Source organism: Balaenoptera physalus (assembly GCF_965194825.1).
Source record: "Balaenoptera physalus genome assembly, chromosome: 12".
Lineage (NCBI taxonomy): Eukaryota > Metazoa > Chordata > Mammalia > Artiodactyla > Balaenopteridae > Balaenoptera > Balaenoptera physalus.
In genome coordinates, this window is record NC_138897.1 from 64805616 (window position 1) to 64829271 (window position 23656).

General features: G+C 43.6%; 1 protein-coding gene and 1 long non-coding RNA gene across 2 annotated transcripts in view; one reads left to right on the forward strand and one right to left on the reverse strand.

The window, feature by feature from the left end:
* LRRC30 (leucine rich repeat containing 30) overlaps positions 1-23656 on the forward strand; it is an 85116-nt gene that overhangs the window by 16209 nt on the left and 45251 nt on the right. The window lies entirely within an intron of this gene.
* Positions 15301-18443, reverse strand: LOC309639576. Its single transcript, XR_014251758.1, has 2 exons — positions 16208-18443; positions 15301-16176 (listed from the first exon to the last, which is right to left on the reverse strand). It is a non-coding gene; the product is annotated as an uncharacterized lncRNA (long non-coding RNA).

Consider the following 23656-nt stretch of genomic DNA (forward strand, 5'->3'; position numbering starts at 1 on the left):
TCTAATAAAAACATTTTAGAGTGCACAATGTGACAAATATAATTGACGAGCTGGCCCTGCATTTTCTTTTACCTGTGTACTGCACATACCTGCTTCACCCCATGGCGTCTGGGTGGGTCCGCAGACAAGGGGCCCAGAAGGCTTCTCTGTTACTCTCTGGTGTCGTGTGTATTCTACTGCTTTTCTTGATCTGAATTACAAATGCCCCTCCTATTTAAGCAGAACCAAAGAGCTTTCTTTTGGAACTCTAACTAAATATGATCTTTTATTTTGGGCTCATTTCATATTCTCTCCACAGGCATGGAAACACCATGAAGTCAGGTACAAGGAGAAACTGTGGTACTTTAGATGATGATTATTACGTGTAAAACAGAGAAACTGCCCCATACATTCTGATCCGGTTTTACATAAGTCACAGAGAGAAAGGATGCCCTTTCTGGGATCAATGCAGGATGTGATCCATTGTTCCCCCCCATCCCCTTTTTTTTTGCACAGGGTATTTGAAAGAAAATAAAACAAAATGCTGAACAGTTTTGAAAAACAAAGAAAAAGTCCTACTGGCATGTATGTGCTCTTATTTTACCCACATATTGGTCCAATAACCTCATCGTCCTTTGCATCTTGTAAACACAAGTCTTTTTGACCATATTGTATGCCCCCAGCTCAAACCGCTCCCAGCTCAAACCAGATAGCCCACAGCATTTTAGCTTCTCACTGGGAAATTATTTTCTCCACATACGTTTTGATGATGACAGCCCTTTTGCCATCTTGCTGTTCCTCCTCCTTGGGGGAACAAAAATGTAAGGAATAATTTCCGATTTGATACTTGCTTTCTACCCATGTACCACTGCAGTTTGAAGACTGTCTACATACCTGCTAATAACTTACTTTAAATCTATACTTTGGGAAGATGAGAGACAAAGGGGAAGAGAAGAAGGAACTTAAAATAATACGTTTGAGAAAATATGTGTAATATTTGGAAGAAAAGATGATTCACTAATTCTACTGGCTGTATCACATTCTATAAAGCTACATCCATGGGGGCTGGGCAAGCGCATGTCTAAGCTAAATTCCATAATTCTGCTACATAGGAAGAATTATAGAATCTCACTCTAAGTGAGGATGTTTTCCTCTATACATCACCTAATTCAAAACTGTCATAGTTCATCATTCATTCGAGAAAAGAATGATCAGTATTTCAGTTTACCTGCTAAAATGACACAGCCATAGGAAAGTAACAGACACATAATTCAAAATTCACAGGATTAATCAACTTTGAAATTAAAATTCCTGATTTTTCTTTTATCGAACTCTAGTTGATATACAGTATTGTGTTAGTTTCAGGGGTACAGCAAAGTGAATTCTTTTCAGATTCTTTTCCATCATAGGTTATTACTGGATATTGAATATAGTTCCTGGTGTTATACAGTAAATCATTGTTGTTTATCTATTTTATATATAGTAGTGTGTATATGTTAATCCCTCCCCCCTTTGCCTTTTGGTAACCATAAGTTTGTTTTCTATGTCTGTGAGTCTGTTTCTGTTTTGTAAATAAGTTCACTTGTATTATCTTTTAGATTCCACATATAAGTGATATAGTATAATATCTGTCTTTGTCTGACTTACTTCACTTAGTATAATCTCTAGGTCCATCCACATTGCTGCAAAATGCATTATTTCATTCTTTTTTATGGCTAATATTCCATTTTGTGTGTGTGTGTGTGTGTATACATATCACATCTTCTTTATCCATTCATCTGTTGATGGAAAATTCTTAATGTTCTTTAACTTAGAGGATTGACATTATTTTGAATTTTGTGCAAGAAATGAGGCATTGTTATTCATGTCACCGCATTATTTCAAATCTATAAAACTCAAATTTTCATATAATATAACAATATTGTATAATTCAGAGACGTGTCAGTTATTTTGGTATTGACGGTAATAGAAAACTGTACCTTGTACCCAATTCCATAGGTCAAGAGATGGCCAAGCATTTATGTTTTTTCTCTTAATACTACCAGGCTGCCATCCAACCAATACTTGCAAACTCTAGAATTAGAACAAACGAACCTTAAAATTCATCTCCTCTAAATTTCTCCCCCATATGTATCTTTAAGAAAACCATTTATGCTCAAACACTCTTCAGCCACAGGGGGCTCACCCATGTGCAAATGGTCCAGTCCGTCGATTTCTTGATATGTCTTCCCCTTGTTCTCCATCTCAATAAATGGACCCTCCACCCACCCAGAAACCTGAGATGCATTCTAGCCTTCTCCCCCTCTTAATCCTTCATCTAATCTCTCACCCAATCCTGAGATTCCGCCTCCAAAATCCTCTTTCCACCTCCTCCTATTGTCCTATTCAAGCCACCACTGGGCCTCATTCTGGCCTCCATATTCATTCCTTTGGTCCCTTTTTCATCCATCCTTCACACAGGCACCAAGAGGGACTTTGAAAAATGCAAACTGGGCCATGGCAGACCCCTGCTTAATGTCCTATCAAAATGTACTTGCAATAAAATCCAAAAGCCTTAACACGATCTACAAGGCTTCGCAAACTCCAGCTCCACTGTTCATTCTCTTACGAATGTGCACCCATCCTGGCCCTCTTTAATTCCTGAAGATTCTGAACGCTGTCCTGTCTTAGGACTTTCAAGCACACTCTCCCCTCTCCTTGGAATGACCTTGACGGCTAACACCTGCTTGCCCTCCAGGTTTCAGATCAAAAGCACTTTCTCAGAGAAGCTTTCCCTGGCCTTTCACTTTTCCTTCCTAGCACCCACCACAGTTGAAATTACATGCATGTGTGTGTAACTGTGTGCACATACAATTAAATGCATGTCGTCACACATATACACACGTACAACTAGTAAGGATCTATCTCCCACCCCTATGACAGCACGCAGCGTATTTTCCTTATTTCACGGCTGCATTGCCCCACATGTAACTTTCTTTTTGGGCCGCATTAAGTACTTAATGCATTGTACAGAATGCATTCATATCTAATTATTCAAAATCATTAATTTGAAAATCGTGCCTTAGTTGAAATTTGTTTTATCAACCAGATGAAATAAAATGATGTATGTGTATCCATCATGAAAAAGTGCTTTTTGGTACAAAACAAAGTTACATTCATTTAAAAATATCGTACTTGAGAAGCAAAGAATAAACAGATGAGAGTGGTCATCACTTATTTAGGTTAACGCTAACATTAACGGTGCATAATTAATCACGCAGTCATGAGTTAAATGAATAAATGATGACCTTGGGGACCGAATGGCCACCACGCACAGTATCATCTCATTCACTGTTTGTCTGGTGGACGACAATACCTAGTTGCTGCAGTTTAGTTACATATGTTTCTTAGTTGGTAGTATGTGGAATAAATAATAATGATTTAATATGATATTGTAAAAAATATAGATAACATTCCTTGAGTACTTACTCTGAGTCAGATTTATTTAATTCTTATAAGATCTCCATTACATAGATATCATCTTCCCACTTTACAGGTTGGAAAACTGAGACTTGGAGAGCTTAAATTACTTGTCAGTCTAGCAATGGAAGGAGCAGGGCATCGACCCCAGGTCTGTCTGATTCCACTGTTCTGTGTCTTCTCTTGGGTACGTTTCCCTGACCTGCCCAGGGAGGGCACAGGGGACCACCTTCCTTTCTGTTTAGATATCTCCCCTTAATAGCACACAGAAGATTTCTTAACTCAGCTTGATGAGAAAAGACTGAAGTAAAGAGAGCTATGTAGTTTACTGATGATTAAATTCTGTTTGTGCACTTGAACGTGTATTTAAGAAAGAGATTAATATTCAAGCTTGTCCACGGTCGTTCCTGGCATTACTACCAAATTCCCCAATATTGGTATTGGCGAGTCCTCATCTAGGAACTGACCCCCCCTGGGTAACACTATAGTGATTTATATCTCCTAATTAATCTCTACAACAACTCTGTGAATTAGGTATTTTCCATAAATAAGGAAAGTGGGGCGAACACTGTGTCCAAGTCATGGAGCAGCCAGCCTGGAGCGAGTGGACGCCTCCTCCCCGCCTCCCGGGGATGCTGGGCGCATCCCTGCTTCCTTAGGGAAACGTCAAGAGTCAGGACCCTCATGAACAGGGGGCGCCACCCAGGCAGGGACTGTTGTGGGGTTGATCAGAAGTCAGTGTGAGTCCAAACTGGAACCAATAAGAGAAAGGAGGGGTGGGCTGTGCGAGTGAAACCAGAGGCGGCTGGATGTCCAAGCTTCCGGCACAGGTGCTGAGCAGGTAAATGGGTCCGAGGGCGCTGGCCAGGCGGGCAGATCCCTGCCCGTCCTCGTGCCTCCGGCCACCAGCCAGGAGCCTTGGGGACAGTCTCGTCTGCTTCTGGGAAGGCCTCCCCCTCACCTCCCTGCTCGCCGGCACTGTCCCTGCTGTCACCGTTAGAGTGGACCCTCCTGAACCACAACCAGCTCCTCTAAGAAAGTTGTTCATTTTGAGCTGTGATGGCCCGCGGTCACATCCTCCAAGGACAGACTTTGCACTTTAGCTGCACGGAGTGCATATCACCACCCTCCCACCCCGTCACATTTCTCCCAAAGATGATCTTCGAGTTCCTAGTGGTTGATGCCCCAACTCGCAGCCCTGGGGAGTCAAGGTGCCTCTGATGTGGGCCTCCCACCCCAGGATCCAGGGCATCCTTGGCTCCTGTGGGCGTCTTGTTCCCAGACTTCCCTGGTGTTTTCCGGGGAAGAAATTCTCACGTGGGTTGCGTGCTGGCAGAAAGGGCTCTGTCCTTACCCCGGTGGCCCATCCTCTCTCACCCCACAAGCATCCTCTGTCTGACTCTGGGCTGAGGCTGGCAGCCGTGGTCTCCCAGGTGGAACGCCATCTGTGACACGCTTCCAAACCACAGTCAAAGTTGGCCAGCGCTAAGCCCCCCTGCATCCCGGGCTCCAGAGCAACTTCATCGTTCAGGGCTTCAAATGCCAACGTGTCCGCCTAGAAAGTCTATCATTTCTGACTCAAACATTGTAGTAAGTTCCACAAGACATTGTAGTAAGATTTTACTGATTATTTTTTTCCAGTAAACAAATGCAAACATTTTTACACCCTGGTTTCAGTTGCAGTAACTGTGTTAAAATATTTGGCCGAGAAAATCGAAGACAGTTGAAAGAGTGTTGCAGACGTCAACTCAGCCCTTCAATAATGCGTTCAATACCTCGAAAAGCGACAGGAAATCAAGGATGAAATGAAACAGTAAACAGAGCGAAGGCAGATTTCACATATGGTGGCAGCTCCGTCATTTCAAGCCTCAGATGGAACAGTGGATCAAAATGCCGAACGTGATGGATGAGGTTTGCATGTCCCAGATGAGTTGCTTTGGCTGCTGACGCACGCAGGGCATGCTTTTTGCACAATGTAGTCTAAGTCAGAAGAAAAAAAAAATTTAATGTCTGGCAAAGTTTAGTCTCATCCCACGGGAACTTCCATGCCCCGGGGATATCCTTGCAAGAGATGGGAGTCCAGGCACGCTATTCAGTGCTTAGCCCCTCACTGGGAGAGACAAACAACAAAGAGATCAACAGCTCTGCCAGACACCCCGGCATGGTCCCTTGCAGGATCCTCCCGGGCCATGCCCACCTCTCAGATACTGGTTCTGCCCTGACCCTCTCACCAGCAGAGTCCTCTCAAGCCCAAGGCCCAGGCGCCCCTCATGTGTCCTAAAGTCTCCATATGGTAGAGCTTCATCTCCTGCCCACTGCGGCGGCTCCTAGTTCCATTTCTGGCTCTGGTTTCCATGCAGAGTCCTCTGAAGCTATCTCCCTCTGCTGGATGGAACATTATTTGTGGAGGAACAGGGTCAGCCACTGGCTTCTCTGATCCCAGGACTCTGTGGGAGCCCCCTCCCCACTTCCCAAGACACGGTCATGGGATCATCTATCCCCCACGAGCTGCAAGTGAGACGTGGTCCAGGCCGTCCTTGTTAAGTGGCTGAAGGGGATTAGCGTCACTTGCCTCTTAGGCTCTTGCTGTGCCTCTAATTTCAAAAGTCACATTGTAGAGCCGCCTGTCCTGCACTATATTTATCATGTATTTCAACAAGGCTAATCCCTGTACTGTACAAGGAAACACCTGTGTCCACAGCCTCTGGCTCTGGTACCCCAGCAGCGCCCAAGCACAGTCGTAGGTATGTGCCCGTGAGGGACACTTGTCCAAAGATGTCATCCGATTGAGTGACCAGAACCTTTTGTGCCTTCTGTGGGTGACAGGAGATTTGTGGCCTCGTGGACGCCGTCCAGTGATGTGTGAATTACCTGGCATAGCCCACTTCTGCCTGAAACCATTCCTGACATGCCATCGGTTGCCACAGAGACCATGTCGCGGTGTCTGTTATATTTTTCTCTCTCTATCATGGGTCTTAACCTCCTTTCATCACTTTTTCTCTCTGGACTGAATTCTAAAAAATCTCTTCAGGTCTGTCTTTTAGTTCGTTAATTTCTCTTCATCTGAGTCTCGGTCAGTTAAATAGCATTCACTGAATTTTAAATTTCAATGGTTATATTTTTCACTTCTAGACATTCTACATGGCTCTTAATCCAATCTCCTAAGTCTGTCTTTCTAATCTCTTCCTCATTACTGTTTTTGATCCCTTTTCTTTCCATGTCATTGAACCTATCAAATGTACTTGTTCTAATGTCTGTTGTCTGATAATCCAACATCTAATATCTTATTCCAGTTCTGCTGAATTTTGTTTCTGCCTCATGCTCATGGGCCTTGCTTCCCTGTAAATTTCACGATTTTTAACCATGAAGCTTTATCTGAAGGAACTGAAAGCATCCTTTGAAAACTAGGTTAAAGGTGGGAAGGAGATTCCTTCAGAGAGGATCTGCATTTGCTTCTGTTGGTTCCTGGGTGCCTTAGCTACCAGGGATGGCTTTCAGCTAATGTATAGGGCTTAAGTTTTGGACTACCCATATAAGACTCACCTGCTTGAGGCCTGGCTTGTCTTTACAAATACTAGGTGGAAATTTTCTTTCTGTACCCAGCTCAAATCTTTAAAATTGGATATTTCTCTAGCTATCTCCAGGGGAGAGGAATGTGGGTTTATTTCCAGTTCACCTTTATCTTGAGGGCTGGCAATCTGGTTGAAGTTGTGTTCTTTTGTGGGGCAGGGGGAGACTTCTCACCTTGGACAGACCCCTGGCTTTGTCTCCTTCTCCTTATGCCCTAAAAAGCTATGGACATGTAAGCTCAGGTTCATCTAGGTTTGGCAAATACTTTAGTTTGGAAAATGCCTGCTTCAGTAATTCCTGTCTTTCTCTAAATCCCCACTTTCCAGGTCTCTGCAGCATCGAAAACATTTTTTAAAATACAACACCCAGGACTTCCGTGGTGGTGCAGTGGTTAAGAATCCGCCTGCCAATGCAGGGGACATGGGTTCGAGTCCTGGTCCGGGAAAATCCCATACACCTCAGAGCAAATAAGCCCGTGCGCCACAACTACTGAGCCTGCACTCTAGAGCCCGCGAGCCACAACTCCTGAGCCCACGTGCCACAACTCCTGAAGCCCGTGCGCCTAGAGCCCCTGCTGCACAACAAGAGAAACCACTGCAATGAGAGGCCCGCGCACCAACGAAGAGTAGCCCCCACGCGCCACAACTAGAGAAAGCCCGCGTGCAGCAACAAAGACCCAACACAGCCAAAAATAAATAAATAATATAAATAAATTAAAAAAAATACAATACCCAGAATTTGTACCTGTTTTATATGGAATCAATTGGGTGTGGCCATGTGCTAGAGACAAAAGCCTGGTATTCAGACTTTATGAAAATGTCAGTTTACATCTCTTAGCATTCAAGTAACTTTATGCATGTATAACATACAGTTTTAATGTGAGTGTTTTGGGTAACATTTCAGAAATTAAGATTGAACAAAATGTTTATTGCCTTTGTTCTGATTATAACAACATTATATGCTCACAGCAGACATTAAATGAAATGGAAAAGTACTGATAAGGAGGTTAATATCACCACTAATCCCACCATCCAGAAGTAGCTGCTATTCATATTTTGTTATATCTACTTTTATTCAGCTTCGATAGGCTATTCTATTTTTAAATAGTTGAAAATGCATTGTTTCAAATAGATTTATTTAACTGGAAGATGATCATTCTTTTTTGAGATGTAAGTCACAGGATAGCTTTATTTCTCTCCCTTTCTATTCTGAGGTCGCAGCAGATCGGTTAACTGGCTTGTAAGATACACTACATTCCTCAGTGTAATCTAGCCTGGTGCATCTAATCAAAAGAATCCACTTAGAAAACCACGGGGGAGTAGTAACTGAAGAAACAGTGCCACTCGGTCAGGGGTGTAAAGTGTCCAGCTGTAAAGGACTGAGGCAGAAATGACCTTGCCATCATTTAAATACTGCTGTAGGCTGTGTTTGAGCTCCGAGGAACAGAAAGGGGGATATGGTGGAATGAGGGCCAGGATTGAAAGTGTCTTTTGTATTTTACAAATAAAAATGCTTCGATATAATAATCTGGTTATAATTACAGAAGTTTCACATTGGCTCAGACCTCCAGGGCCTGTCTCCGAGACAGGGAAAGAGGTGCACCCACCTCACACCCCAGGCATCTTGAATGTGACCATCTGGACTCCCTGGGTAGATAGGGGCTTTTTATCCAAGATGCTAAAGTCTCTGAAAAATGACAAAGATTTCCAGTTGAGCTGAAGTACTTTGGTCTGTAACCAGGTTTTCCTGTCCATTAAAGCCTGGAAGGGAGCCTCCCTAAGTGAACATGGACCCAATTTCCCCGTGCGGGGAGGTGTAAGGGGTGCAGAACATGGGAGAGGATTCCAACGAAAGAACCCAAGGCCACAGGTGTCAGCAAGGCCAAGGAAACACAAGTACCTCTCGTTAGATCCCAGGAGCACAGAAGGTGGAGGGTCATTTTTTGACTCGTTTAGAAGTCCTAGCTGGGTGTACGCTACCTTTTGACTCAGAGCCAGACGAAGGATAACATATTGAGCTTTATTTAGGGTGAGTCAGACCCCTTTCTATGACAAAAAGCACAGGCTCTGGTGTCACGAAGATCAGAGTCTAGGTGCTAAGTCAGCAGCTCCTTGGCTGCGTGAACTCACAAGAGGTACTTACCGTCTCCTCTATAACATGGTGATGATAATCCCTATTGTTGCTGGGGTGCTGGCAGCATTGAAGGTGATCTCTCTACCTGGCACAGGTAACCAGCAGTGATTTCACCTGACTGTGTAGGTCCATGTGTTCTGGAGTCATACGTTGATCATCATTGCTCCTAAAATAGCTAGCACATAGTAATTCTTTTATGTTCCAGTAAAACTTTATTAAAAAAAAAAAAAGCAGGTGGCAGCTGGATTTGGCTTGTCAGTTTTTTTAATTTTCTATTTTCTATTGGAGTATAGTTGATTTACAATGTTGTGTTAGTTTCAGGTGTACAGCAAAGTGATTTTTATACATATACATATATCCATTCTTTTTCAGATTCTTTTCCCATTCAGGTAACCACAGAATATTGAGTGGAGTTCACTGTGCTCTACAGTGGGTCCTTATTGATTATCTATTTTATATGTAGTAGTGTGTATCTGTTAATCCCAAACTCCTAATTTATCCCTCCCCCCCCATTTCCCCTTTGGTAATATAAGTTTGTTTTCAAAGTCTGTGAGTCTGTTTCTCTTTTGTAAATAAGTTCATTTGTATCATTTTCTTAGATTCCACATATAAGTGATATCATATGATATTTGTCTTTCTCTGACTTACTTCACTTAGTATGATCATCTCTAGGTCCATCCATGTTGCTGCAAATGGCATTACTCCATGCTTTTTGATGGCTGAGTAGTATTCCTTTGTGTATATACACCACATCTTCCTTATCCATTCATCTGTCGGTGGATACTTAGATTGCTTCCATGTCTTGGCTATGGTAAATAGTAGCACGTAGCAATTGTTCTGCAAATTGTCATTGAATGAGTGGACAATGTACTTTTGTATAGAAGGAATCGATCTTGGAAAACAGAGGCAAAGGTACATTGATGTCCTACCAGGAAGCTCTCGGAGGGACCAACCTTTGGATGACTTTTTTTTTTTTCCAGGCCAGGCTTTATTGGGGCCCCTGCTGCAGCAGAGGGGAGCAAGGACAAACAACAGGTTCCCTTGCTTGGTTCCTTATAGGGGGTGAGGGTAGGGGGTGTGTCCAGGGGTGGGGCCGGAGGCGTGGCTTAGGTGGTCTGCCCGCCCCTTAGGTGGTGCTGTGCACAGGGGGCATGTGCAGTACCCTGCTTCTGCTGCGAGCTCTTCAAAACTGGCAGTTGGATTTTTTGGTCTCTTTGTATCTTTTGTCCAGAATTTGCCCCAACTGTGCATGCATGCCAATTATTTTTAGTCCCATAGAGTTTCCTTGTATTTTGTTGCTTGAGGAGAGGTGTGTCCAGGTGCAAGCACGGTAGCAAAAGTTCCCAGGTCCCAGCCGGTCTCATTCCCCCCTGAGAGACTACACCCTTATTCTTTTTTTTTTTTTTTTTCAATTTTTTAATTTATTATTTATTTATTATTATTTTTTAAACTTTTGGCTGTGTTGGGTCTTCGTTTCTGCACGAGGGCTCTCTCCAGTTGCAGCGAGTGGGGGCCACTCTTCATCGCGGTGCGCGGGCCTCTCACTATCGCGGCCTCTCCTGTTGCAGAGCACAGGCTCCAGACGCTCAGGCTCAGTAGTTGTGGCTCACGGGCCCAGTCGCTCCGCGGCATGTGGGATCCTCCCAGACCAGGGCTCGAACCCGTGTCCCCTGCATTGGCAGGCAGATTCTCAACCACCGCGCCACCAGGGAAGCCCCTACACCCTTATTCTTAAGGGGTAAGGGGCCGAAGGTCTCTGCTTCTGAAACTTCTTCCTGCTGGACAGGGGCCGCAGACCCTAGCCTACCTTAGAGGTGTAGAAGTCCCTCGCTGACTGTTCCAAGGACCTGGAGGGACCTGGGCTGCTTTCCGCTGGAATGCGCTGACTGGGACGTTCCAACAGCTCCAAGCATCCGAGTTGTCCGCTCAGTGTCTGCTCAGGCATCTGGACCTGGGGGTGGCCCCTTATTTCCAAGCCTTCTGCCTGAGTCCTGATTCTGCCCACGAGACTGACCAGATGTCCGTCCACACCAGTTTTTGATGCACCCCACCTCCCCTTGACACCTCAACCTGTCCATCTGCTCTGCTCACGTAGCCGGGATTCCCCACATGCACGTGCACCTGCGGGGAATTGGAAAGGGAAGCAGAAAGGAAGACACAGGTTTGCAGGTGTGGCACAAGAGGGCGTTGAAAGTTGAGTCCCACTGTGAAAAACGATCAAATCGTTTTACCTGGAGGCTGATTTAATAAATGATAGCCGTGAGTCAGTAGGGTGATGTCAGATAAATGAAATATTTAACACGATGTAATAATCCCTCCAGTAATGTTAGAATGCTCGCATTTGTTAATCCAAGCACCCCCTGATGAGATGGCTGAGTGGCTGAACGTTCGGGAAAGCTGCTCACTAAATCATGGGACCCCCTTGAGTCAGGGGAGGGAGGTCCTTCTTTCCTAGTCCTTTCAGGGAACCCGGCGTGCTTTCCTCCAATTAACAAACCATGGATTTAAGGACACGTAGAAAATTACTCTCTCTCTCTCTCTCCCTTGTGGACAGAATTTGCACAGGCCTCCTGCAAGCTCCCTTCTCGGGTGGAGGATGCTGGTAAAAGTACCTCCTCTTATCTCCCACCTTGTAATTTGGTATCTGCTGTGAACAGAGGGACAGACAATAGACCTTCCCCAGCACGGTGGTTGGTTTGCTTGTTCACAAAACTGGGGTCAGCTGAGGCTTTGTCAACTTTTGGCTTTCTGATGAGCAGCATAAAAGAAAAAAAAGAGAAAGAAGAGTTTTTATTCAGAATTCCCAGGCTCACAATAAATAGAGTTGTTAATTCAAGACCAAACTGCTTAGATAAATCGACTCATGGCACCCTATTAATTTATATGTTAAGTACTCAGTATCCATTTCTGGATTATTTTCATTCGATGATCAAACAGTACTACCTCTAAGGGAGACAAGAGCAGTTGTATTTTTCCTGTGTCCCAGAGGCCCCTTTCACTGGCTAAGCCTTCTACAGCACGACTGCAAACTCACCGAGGACCAGATTGGCTGCATGTGACACGGACGGGTCTTTGCTCCGGCCACCTGTCAATCACTCTGGGAAATATATGTGAAGTCATATTTTTAAAGCTTCAAAGAAAGCTCTTGTTCGATTTCAAATAGGATGACTTCCAAATCTTTGGGAAAGATATGAGCAGGAAGAACCTCGTGCACTAACAGAAAACTTAAAACACAAACCTTAGCAAAGAGCCACGAAAAACAGTCAATTTTTAAGGACGAGGGAAAATATGCAGAACTTTATATATACAGTGCGATTCAAATTTTAATACGTGCACATGCATGCATGTGGGTAGATGTTAGAAAAAAGACCGAGGAGAAATGGGCCAGAATGTGTTGGTTTCTATATGAACATAAGTTGCTTTCGTATTTAGAGAAAACAATGTCACAGCAACAACCACAAAATAAGAAGGTGGGACCAGATGTGTAGACAGATGTGTAGGACATCCCCAGACCAAACTGTTGGTCAACCTTAGGGGCTGATGGGCATGATGTCTTCCCAAGGGACTGGGTTAGCAGACCTGCCCAGCCCACCTCTGCTCCCAGCACCTCGTCTCTTTGTCAGGGATGTGTTTCATCATACGAGACACATCATTTGGTAGGAGATGACTGAGTTAGGAAGATATATAGGGCTTAGAAAATGTTTCATTTTTAGAAATGTAACATGCATAGCAGTTAAAGGCACCTCATACCTTGCAACAATCATTTTGCCTCAACGAGAAACAACCAGGTTTAACCTAAAATGGAAAAAAAGAAGCCGGTATAAAAAAACTCCCAAATATTGACATAGATTTTTTTCAGCCATCAATTCCTGGATCAACATATAATTATTGAAGACCTCCTATGTGCTTCTAGTCACTGACTGAGGTTTCAGAGGAGAATAAGAAAGTCTCTCCCCTCATGGACCTTACCTTCTTCTGGGAAGAGACAGGAAACCAACGAGGAAGGAAGTGCATGACGGGGATGTGTTCATGGGTGTCCAATACGTTAGTTTGCTTTATAACCGCTATATATGATTTCAGAGAGTGTTAACCGCTATAGGGGAAAATTAATCCAGGCTAACGGTGTAGATGGTAATATGGGGGGAAGCAGTTGCAGAAGGAGGCAGGTTTGGACCAAGAATGCAGAGAAGGTAAGACCCCATCTTATTCACTCTTCTTCCCCCAGACGCTAAGCACAGTCTGCGGAACTACAGCTAAGAGTTTTCTTAGTCAATGTTATCAATATCATAAAAATATCTATTACGACTGACATGCTTTAATAATTTTTTGAGATTTGCCTTAAGGAACATTTCTCTGGCCCGGAAAGCCTTCAACTTATCACTGAAATGAAAATGTCATATCAGCATGAAATGAAAATGTCATATCAGAAATTAATTTGACTTTCTAGGCTCCTATTGCAAACGATGTGTGAACACGCTTAGGAGAGAAATTCTGGTCAGCTGATATTCTGGCTAACAGGGAATCACCAAATGGCACACTTAGCAAGGCTGATATGCGATGTTAGGAAATTGGGTCATGGGAAAATAGACTTGACACTAGAATCTCACTGAATGTAACCCAACCATGGATGGTTCAGAGCACCTTGGGGTCTTGTGGTGTCTGCTGTGACGACCACCTGATTCTGCCCGTGTGCCAGTGAATCATGATGGATTATTTGGTCCACTGCAGAGAGAGATGGCATGAATACACGGGGACCAGAATGGGGACTCTTATTGGCGGTAGGACAGGGGATAAATCACATTTCCCCTACCGGTTGTGAAATAAGCCCCACACAAAGGAAAAACAAAGCAGTAAAAAGTTGAAAGATGAAACTTGACAGAAAAAGACCCTCTTACATTGGAGACCATAGTGTTAAGTTATCAGAGGTTATACATGTCTTTGGCTTTGTAAGCAGGGCTGTGGCTCCCACAGCCCCTCTTCACTTTCCCGGGCTGCCAGGCAGAGAGGCTGAGCTGGCAGGAAAAGGATGAGGCTTGTCCCCCTCCCAACTTAGCCCGTCTGAGATCACCTGTCCTGATCACGTGTCCTTGGTCTGATACCACCCTAGTCTTTTGTGCTTCCTTCTGCCCCCTTGATGTGATCGCCGTTGTCAACCCTTTTTTTTTTTTTTAAATTTCTAGCTCACCCATGCTAGATAACCCCTGCCCTCACATCTCTCCAAAACTTATTTCAGGAAAGAACTTAACTTAAAACCCTTTGCTGTTTGGAGAAACACATGTGAGTCTGTGTTTTCTTGTTTTCTGTGGTATTTGCATTTTAATACTCAACTTGAATTTTTTCTAAAAGAGCTATGTCTCTTTTTTAGGATTTTCAGAAACTGATTAAGAACGGTGGTCTTGTATATACACTACCAAAAGTAAAATGGATGGCTAGTGAGAAGCTGCTGCATAGCACAGGGACATGAGTTTGATGCTTTGTGACGATCCAGAGGGGTGGGATAGGGAGGGTGGGAGGGAGGCTCAAGAGGGAGGGGATATGGGCATATATGTATACATATAGCTGATTCACTTTGTTTTGTTTTGCTTTGTTTTTAAATTTTATTTATTTATTTTTGGCTGCATTGGGTCTTCGTTGCCACACGTGGGCTTCCTCTAGTTGCAGCAAGCAGCGGCTACTCTTCGTTGCGGTGCGCGGGCTTCTCCTTGCGGTAGCTTCTCTTGTTGCGGAGCACGGGCTTTAGGCGTGAGGGCTTCAGTAGTTGTGGCACATGGGCTCAGTAGTTGTGGCACACGGGCTTAGTTGCTCTGCATCATGTGGAATCTCCCCGGACCAGGGATCGAACCCATGTCCCCTGCATTGGCAGGTGGATTCTTAACCACTGTGCCACCAGGGAAGTCCCTGATTCACTTTGTTGTACAGCAGAAACTAACACAGCATTGTAAAGGAATTATACTCCAATAAAGTTATAAAAAAATAAAATAAAAAGGGAAAATAAATAAATGAATAAGTAAATAAAATGTGTTAAGAAGCAAAAAAAAAAAAAGGTGGTCTTTTTTTCCCTCATCCAAGGAGTGAGCTAACAAAAAATATTTATCATTATCATCATCATAATCACCACTATAGACTTTCAAAGCTCTTCCATAGGCACCATCCTCTCCAGGACCCTACAATGGCATCTATAAGTTGTCAATCACATCACCTACCCTTGAGGCTTGCTACGGTTTTTGAAAAAAAATATTCGAAAATCCTTCCTAGTTCTAACATCCTGCAGTTGACCTGTTCCATGGAACAGGCTCCTGCAATCTTCTTTTTCTGTCTAATCACAGACATAACTATTTATTTCGATACAGTAACTGTTCATTTTCAGTTGCATCTGCCAAGAGTGTTGCCATAAAGTGTGGCATACTTCCAATCTTCGGGCAATGCGCCTCTTTAAAGACCCAGATGCTGGAGAACATGCTTCCCTTGGAATCACTATGGACGTGTGGTACGTTTACCTGCTCTGAGCTGGGTCAAGCCTCTTGTGGGAACTACGTGATGTAGGCATCATGCATGTATGACTTCGTGCAACGTTAACATAGAATGTTTGTCCACATCTGGCCGTCTGCTTTGAAATACGCACTACGTGTAGGTTCTGACCATGGACAGCAGATGGCGCTCTCGTTTTAGGATCCCAGCTCCTAAGTGTGGCAGTAACCACGGAAAATTTCAGGTGCATATAAAAATTTATGCATTTTTTTTTTCTCTGCCAAGCCAGAAATGTACTCCATTTTCTTTAATCGGGTTCATTTGCTTCCTACTGTGTTACTTCAATTGGGTAATAGTCAACCCGGCTTCTCCCCTGGCTATCTTCTTTCCTAGCGCAGGGTATGAGGTTTGAGATTTGCCCGAGTTGGGAGTTAGTGGTCAGTGCAGGTCTGGCAGAGACGTTAAGTGCTGTATTTTCCTGCAGAGCTGCGTGTCCTTCCTGACAGTTCCAAGTGGCCTCGTGCAGACGCCGTCTTGACAGGGGCATGTTTGCCCTGGGTGTGGAGCCTGTCTGCTCCCCTGTCTGAGGCAAGGGAGCCTGGAGCCGGGAAAAGGCTTCCGCAGAAAGCTGGGAGGGCGTCTATGCCAAGCAAGGAGTGTGATGGGGGCAATTCCCAGGGGCACCCAGCTGGCCTCCCGGGAGGCACCTGTGCTCATTCCCAGTGATGGAGCATGGGCATGCCTTTGGTCAGCTACCGGGCACTGGTTCATTCACTCATTCCTGCAATCATTCATTCAGCAAACACAAGGCCTCCTGTATTCCCAAAGTGCTGTTTGCCCATGTATTAGTCAGGGTCCAATCAGGAGACAAAAACCACATCAGCTGTTTTAAGGGAGAGAATTTAATCTAAAGAACTGCAAACGCTGCATAAATTGTTAATGAGGCAACCAAATAGACAAAACAAGAGCAAGGTATCCTCCAGCGGTGGTGATGGGAGGAGTGGCTGTCCCCTGGGGGTGGGGATGGGGGTGGGTATCAATTCTGGAAGCTCCGGCCAGTCCTGCTGGGTCTCAGCTCTGAGAAGGCTCCGCTCAGCTGGTGCGGGTCTCTGAGCCTGTGTGATGAGAGCGGTTCTGTGAGTGTTAGAAAAACTGCAAACTGGAGTCGGCCGCTGCTGTGGACAGGAATTGCCGCCAAGCGCAGCCAGCAGGGGTGCCCAGAGGAATGGGGAGCCGTGGGAGGATCAAGTCCCGGCTTCGTCCTCCCTCCTTGCCGTCTCCCTCTAGCGCCCCCCACTGGCAGGTCGGGGCCAGGGCACAACAGTGATGCGCAGTCAGGGCCCCTGCCTCTGGGGCAAGGTGTAGAGACATTGCTGAGTCATGCATGGAACTTCATTCCCACCCCCATGGGCTCAACTTAGACGGCGAGCAGGACCCATTTCCTCTTATTGCTCCAATGTGACATACAATTTCACTAAACGTAACATAACTTATTTCCTCTCTTTTGCTTGAAGATTCAAATGAAATCTCCTCACTCCCATCTTTTCACCTCCCTCCCGTCATTACATACTCCTGTTTCCTTAGCCTGGTCTTACTCTTCACAAAAATCAGATATAAGAGCAAGAAAAGTATGTCACAATGTCATCGTGGGTCTTTTGTTAAATGCAAATGGGTGTGTTGGATTGAATTAATGCACTTTGAAACTAGACAGAGCGACTACACTTTCAACAGCTTTCATTATGACGGTAATGTCTTGTTATCAGAGCTAATCCATTTGACATATATTGGCATTCCCATTCTTTGTTAGAATGTTGACTTATGCATTTTCTTAAAAATCAAGCAAAGCAGAAGTGGAAGGTATTGTGGAGGTTCGGGTCCAAAGGAGAGAAAATAGAATTGAACGGAGAATTATTTTGAAGACCACCTGGGTCGTTGCTTTTCATCCAGAAAATGCATTTATCAAGGACAATAAGGATCAATGGACAAGCACCAGTCAACACTGTACAGAGGCTGAAAGCTAGGAAGGCAGGTGGTTGGTGAAGGAAGGGTACCACACTAGAAGTACTGAAGATAGAGGTTGGGCTGGGAATTATCTGTTGGCAATACATCTCCTGCTGTTGTTTCTCATGGTTCACAGGCCAGAAATTTGGAAACTGCCTTTCCCCTCCTCCCTGGCCAGGAGCGCTTGGCATACATTTAACATTCCATCAATGAGATGAGCTCAGTTGATATTTGGAAAGCGGCAGGATGATGTTTCCTCCTCTGGAAGCCATGGTTGTGCTTCCAGCAGATGAGTTATCAGCAACTTCAGCCCTGACATTTGCATCAGCCTGCAGAGGTTCATCTAGGGGACCCACAGCAATCCTCTGTAGCTTCCTGATTTGGGGTGACAGCCACCTCTTTGGTCTCTAACAGCAAATCTGAAAGTTATGGTGATGCCTGATGCCCCCTCCTTCAGGCTTCAGGAGTGGTGTTATAAGCACCTAATTTCCTCTCTTCAATCCTTTCCTGCTTGATCTACTAGAGTGGTCTCTACTTTCCTGAGCAAACTCGTACTTCTTCAGAGGTGTGAGGCGAGCACAGTCCAAAAGGCACATTCCTTTATAAAGTCATTTCTCTGCTGAGTAAGTCTTATGCCACCGTGTTTACCAGCTGGACAAGTTTCAAGAAGCTCAGAGATTATATTCGCTATATTTCTTGATGGCCAAACTTGGGTTTGGACAAATCTTGACAGCTTCAGAAACCTCTTGTTCCTGATCCAGAATTAAATATCCTTCCAGTACCTTTAAGGTACAAGGGACAGCTGAGGTGACTATTAGGAGGAAATGACTGCCTTTTTTGCTGGTATGAACCAGACAATCCAAATTAGAAGCAAGCAGACAGTGCCCTCTTTCCTGTGGACGAAGGTAACTGAGAATCACTTTTCACACAGTAAATCTGACTCAAGTCTTTTATGAAAGGTGAAATTTAATCTTCATCCCTGGAATGAAGATTCATCTCTTTAAAAGCTGTTCACTGTCTCAGGGTGTTAGTACTCACGTGGGATGGATTGAGATGGCTCCATCAATTCTGCCTTCCTAGGGGTTCTTGATCTGCAGGGAAAGAATTTAGTCCCTGAAACTAAATTATTTTGAACAGTCCTTGTCACAAATAGATTCTTTCTCTTTGCTCTATCTCCCACTATTTATTCTTTTTTCTAGTTTTAATTTGTCTTAAATCTGCATTATATTATGAGTTTATAAATGTAAAATTTTACAAATTGCAGAGGGTTCAATAAATGCTTTGTTATTATTTCCCATTCACAATTTCTTGAATAAGTTCTTTCCTTGTAAATACTGAAAAGTGGACGGATCTGGTAGCACTGTTGGTCAGAATAACAGTCTGAATGGAGACCACCTCGTCCATCTGGTCGCGGCATTTCTGAGCAAGGACCGTGCTGACCCAAGCAGACCCAATCTACAAGGCTATTGTCCTTTCATTTGGGTGATGTGTTTGGTATTTGAGTGAGAGACGTTGATTGATAATGCTTAGTATTTGCTTTCCTTAAGTGCTATCACACAGATGTTCTTATTGTTTGGTCACAAAGATACTGGGAGGTAAGGAGAAAAAGTAGGAGCATGCCTCCATCTGACCACTTTGCAAAGACACACACTTTTCCCTGCAGCTGTGACAGCCAGGCACCCCAGTTTGGCCCAGACCAGAATTAGTGCAGAGTCTGCCCTGCTCTCTTGGCCTGGCCCTGATAATCCTTGGGACAACCAAAGGGTAAGACAGAAAGAAAAACCAAAAAAGACAAAAAGACGTTTCTCCAAAGAAGACATACAGATGGCCAAGAGGCACACGAAAAGATGCTCAACATCATTAATCATTAGAGAAATGCAAATCAAAACAACAATGAGGTATCACCTCACACCGGTCAGAATGGCCATCATCAAAAAAGTCTACAAACAACAAATGCTGGAGAGGGTGTGGAGAAAAGAGAACCCTCTTGCACTGTTGGTGGGAATGTAAATTGGTACAGCCACTATGGAAAACTTTATGGAGGTTCCTTAAAAAACTAAAAATAGAATTACCATACGACCCAGCAATCCCACTACTGGGCATATACCCAGAGAAAACCATAATTCAAAAAGACACATGCACCCCAATGTTCATTGCAGCACTGTTTGCAATAGCCAGGTCATGGAAGTAACTTAAATGCCCATTGACAGATGAATGGATAAAGAAGATGTGGTATATATATATATACAATGGAATATTACTCAGCCATTAAAAAGGAACAAAACTGGGTCATTTGTAGAGATGTGGATGGACCTAGAGACTGTCATACAGAGTGAAGTAAATCAGAAAGAGAAAAACAAATATCATATATTAACGCATGTATATGGAATATAGAAAAATGGTGCAGAGGAACCTGTTTGCAAGGCAGAAATAGAGACACAGACGTAGAGAACAAATGTATGAACACCAAGGGGGTAAAGCAGGGGCTGGGAGGTGGGGGGTGGGATGAACTGGGAGATTGGGATTGACGTATATACACTAGTATGTATAAAATAGATAACTAATGAGAACCTGCTGTATAGCACAGGGAACTCTACTTCACTTTGCTGTACAGTAGAAACTAACACAACATTGTAAAATAACTATACCCCAATAAAAAAAAACAACTAATTTACAATGAGTTGAATAAATTGTTTATCAATATGAAAAAAACCAAGAAAGTTGGCCAACCACTGTTCTAGAGGCTTTAAAGTTTTAGATTTTATGTTTCTGTCTATGAGCTACTTCACATTCCTTTTTGTGTGTGATATGAGGAGGAATGAAGATCCACTTGCTTACCAGTTGTCTCAACACATTAAACATGACTTCATTTTCCACACTGAATGGGTAGGTCATTATCTGAACTTCAGTTTCATTGATCTATTTGTTTATCCTGACATCAACATCAAACTCTCCTCGATTACTGTAGCTTTGTATAAGTCTTGCAATCAGGGGCTGTTAGTTCTCCAAAATTGCTCATCTTTTTCAGGATCTTTTTTGCTCTTCTAGGTTCATTGCATTTTCATATAAATTTAAGAATCTGTATGTCAGTGTTATAAAAATTTCCATTGTGATTTTGAATGGGATGGCATTAAATCGATAAATCAGTTCAGGGAGAATAAGACCTTTAATACTTCCATTCATTGAACATGGTATGTATAGATCTTCATTTAGGTCTTTATTTCTGTCAGTCGTATTTTGTAGTTTTCAGTGTAGAGGTCTTAAATATCTTCCATTAATTTTTTTCTGCATATTTTGTTATCCAATGATACTATAAATATAATTGTGTTTAAATTTTGGTTCTGAAAATTTGAAGACAAAGTAAGAGTCTATTACAATGAGTCAAAAAAATAAAGACATGTTTTTGGTGTAGAATTTATTATTACAAATTACATTATAATCCTATGATTTCTGCCAAGTGGACATACTTGCTTATGTTGCCACCTCACCCATATTTTGTTGCTGTTGTTCTTAATAGATGGCAATACTTGCATGTGATTCTGGTATACTAAAAATAAAATTTTCCTTTTAAAGAAAAAAAAAAGAAAAAAAAGAAACCTTCAAGAAAAGTAGAAATAAAACTTGTCCAGCTATTCTAAAAGTCTAAAAGGTGAAGAGAATAAATTTATCCTGTCACTTAAAGAGTTGGGATTCTATAGAGTTGCCATATGATCCAGAAATCCCACTTCTGAGCATATATCTGGGCAAAACTATAATTCGAAAGGATACATGCACCCCTATGTTTGTAGCAGCACTATTTATAATACCCAAGACATGGAAACAGCTTAAATGTCCGTTGACAGATGAAAGGATAAAGAAAATGTGGTGTACATATATATATATATGAATATTACTCAGACATAAAAAAGAATGAAATAATGCCATTTGCAGCTACATGGAGGGACCCAGATATTATCATATTAAGTGAAGTGAGTCAGAAAGAGAAAGAAAAATACCAAATGATATCATTTATATGTGGGATCTAAAATACGACACAAATGAACTTATCTATGAAACAGAAACAGACTCACAGACATAGATGACAGACTTGTGGTTGCCAAGGGGGAGGAGGGGTGCAGGAGGGATGATTTGGGAGTTTGGAATTAGCAGATGCAAACAATTATATATAGGATGGATAAACAACAAGGTCCTACTGCATAGCACAGGGAACTATATTCAGTATCCTGTAATAAAAACCGTAATGGAAACAAATTTTAGAAAAAGAATTGGGATTCTATTTGACTAAAACTCTAGCTGGCCTTCCAAGCCGCTGATCAACACCCACAAGCACCAAGCACCGTCAGCTCAATGAGCCTGCCACGCATGTTGGTCGGCTGACGCAGGTGCCCTAGAAGGTTCTCCGTTTCTCTGAGTGTCTTGTCCCATCTCCTTGACTAAATTGGAAGAGTCTTGGACAGAAACTAGGAACCAGAGAGCCACACACAACCACCATGGCTATCCTGCCTGGCAGCCCAGCCCCCGTGAGGCAGACCAAAACACCATGTGGTCACTTCTGACCCTCCAGCCAGCGTTCCCTGGCAGATCCAAGCACGACTCCTGTGTAGGGAGGGAAAGAGGCAACCCTCCCGTGAGAGAGTGTCCCCGCTTTCCACACCCACACCCGCACCCTCCTCCCCAGGAGCTTCTCTTCATCCTAATACAGATCAATACATGGATCAATTGTGTGACTGTGCACTTGTGGGACTGCGAAGACCGTGGGAGAAACGGCCTCAGGGTAGGCTAGATGCAGTGATGCAAATAATGTCATCATTCTCTCTCTCTCTCTCTCCCGCTCTCTTTCTCTCTCTCTCCAGCTTGTCTTTGCTTATTTTGGTAGGTTGGCTTGTTCTTTCCCTTCTAATCCAAACAATTTATATTCACTTGGCGTGGGGCGCTGCTGAAACCAGGCTTACGTCGCATCCATGCAGCAACCCCAGAGGAGAAGAGCATCTTCCGCTGCCTGAAGCTCTCTCATGGGCCTCACGTGGGTGACACGCTCACTGCAGTGACCAGCCCCTGGGACAGGGCTGGTGCTATGTGTCCCCAGGCAGGCTCTCAGGAACCACGATTGGTGGCCCCACTGGAAACAAGAGCTGTGGACAGGCAGCTCTCCAGAGCAAGGTACCCACCCTGAGTGTCTATGATGGTGATTCCCCTGAAGAATCAACACATCATTTGTGCAGCAACTTCCTCCTCTTACGGATAAAGGGAACAATGAGAGTGAGTATTTGATCCCATAGCCATACATCTCTGCACAACCACCCACGGGCGAGTTCTCCTGGGGTGAGCAGTGGAAATCAGTGGAATTCAGGTCAGAAGTCATCCTCTTTGGCAGAAGCCGTCAGGGAGACATCCCCCGTGGCCATTTCAGCCATTGGTATTATGTCTGGCTCAAGCCAACATTATCTGTCATTCAGTTTCAGGAACATCTGACACACCTTTTCATGCTGAGAGCTAATTGCCCTATTTTCAAACCTGGAACTGTCCCTCTTGTGATGTTTTTCCGATCGCAGTGATCTATTTGTCTAGCCAGCAAGCACAGCCAAAGCCAGAGCTATTCTGGAGAGTAGTCGGGGTAGCGAGCAGGGGAATTATTCAGCCACACAGTAAACAAAGGGAAATTCTCTCTGAATCAAAAGCTCCATCCTTTCCTTAATCACACATATATGATAATAAAAATGATTTGCTATCCATTTTTAATCTTCATGAAATGAATACACTCAATCATGAAAGTTGTGCAGGAGCTGCTTACTTCAAATAAGACAATGAATACATTACAAAAGTAATTAAGTGAGAACCCAAGTGAAATAGAGCTGTGTTCTATACCAACAGTTCCCTGTAACCAGATAAAAAAACAAAACAATCCACAGGTTAGACACAAGAGATAGAGAAGTAAAAACCAAGGCAATAGACATGTAAAAATAAATAAGATCCACTGCAGAACATTGAGCTGGATCTCACATTTCTAATACCCCTCATCATATTATTTTTATTACCTAGGAAAGAA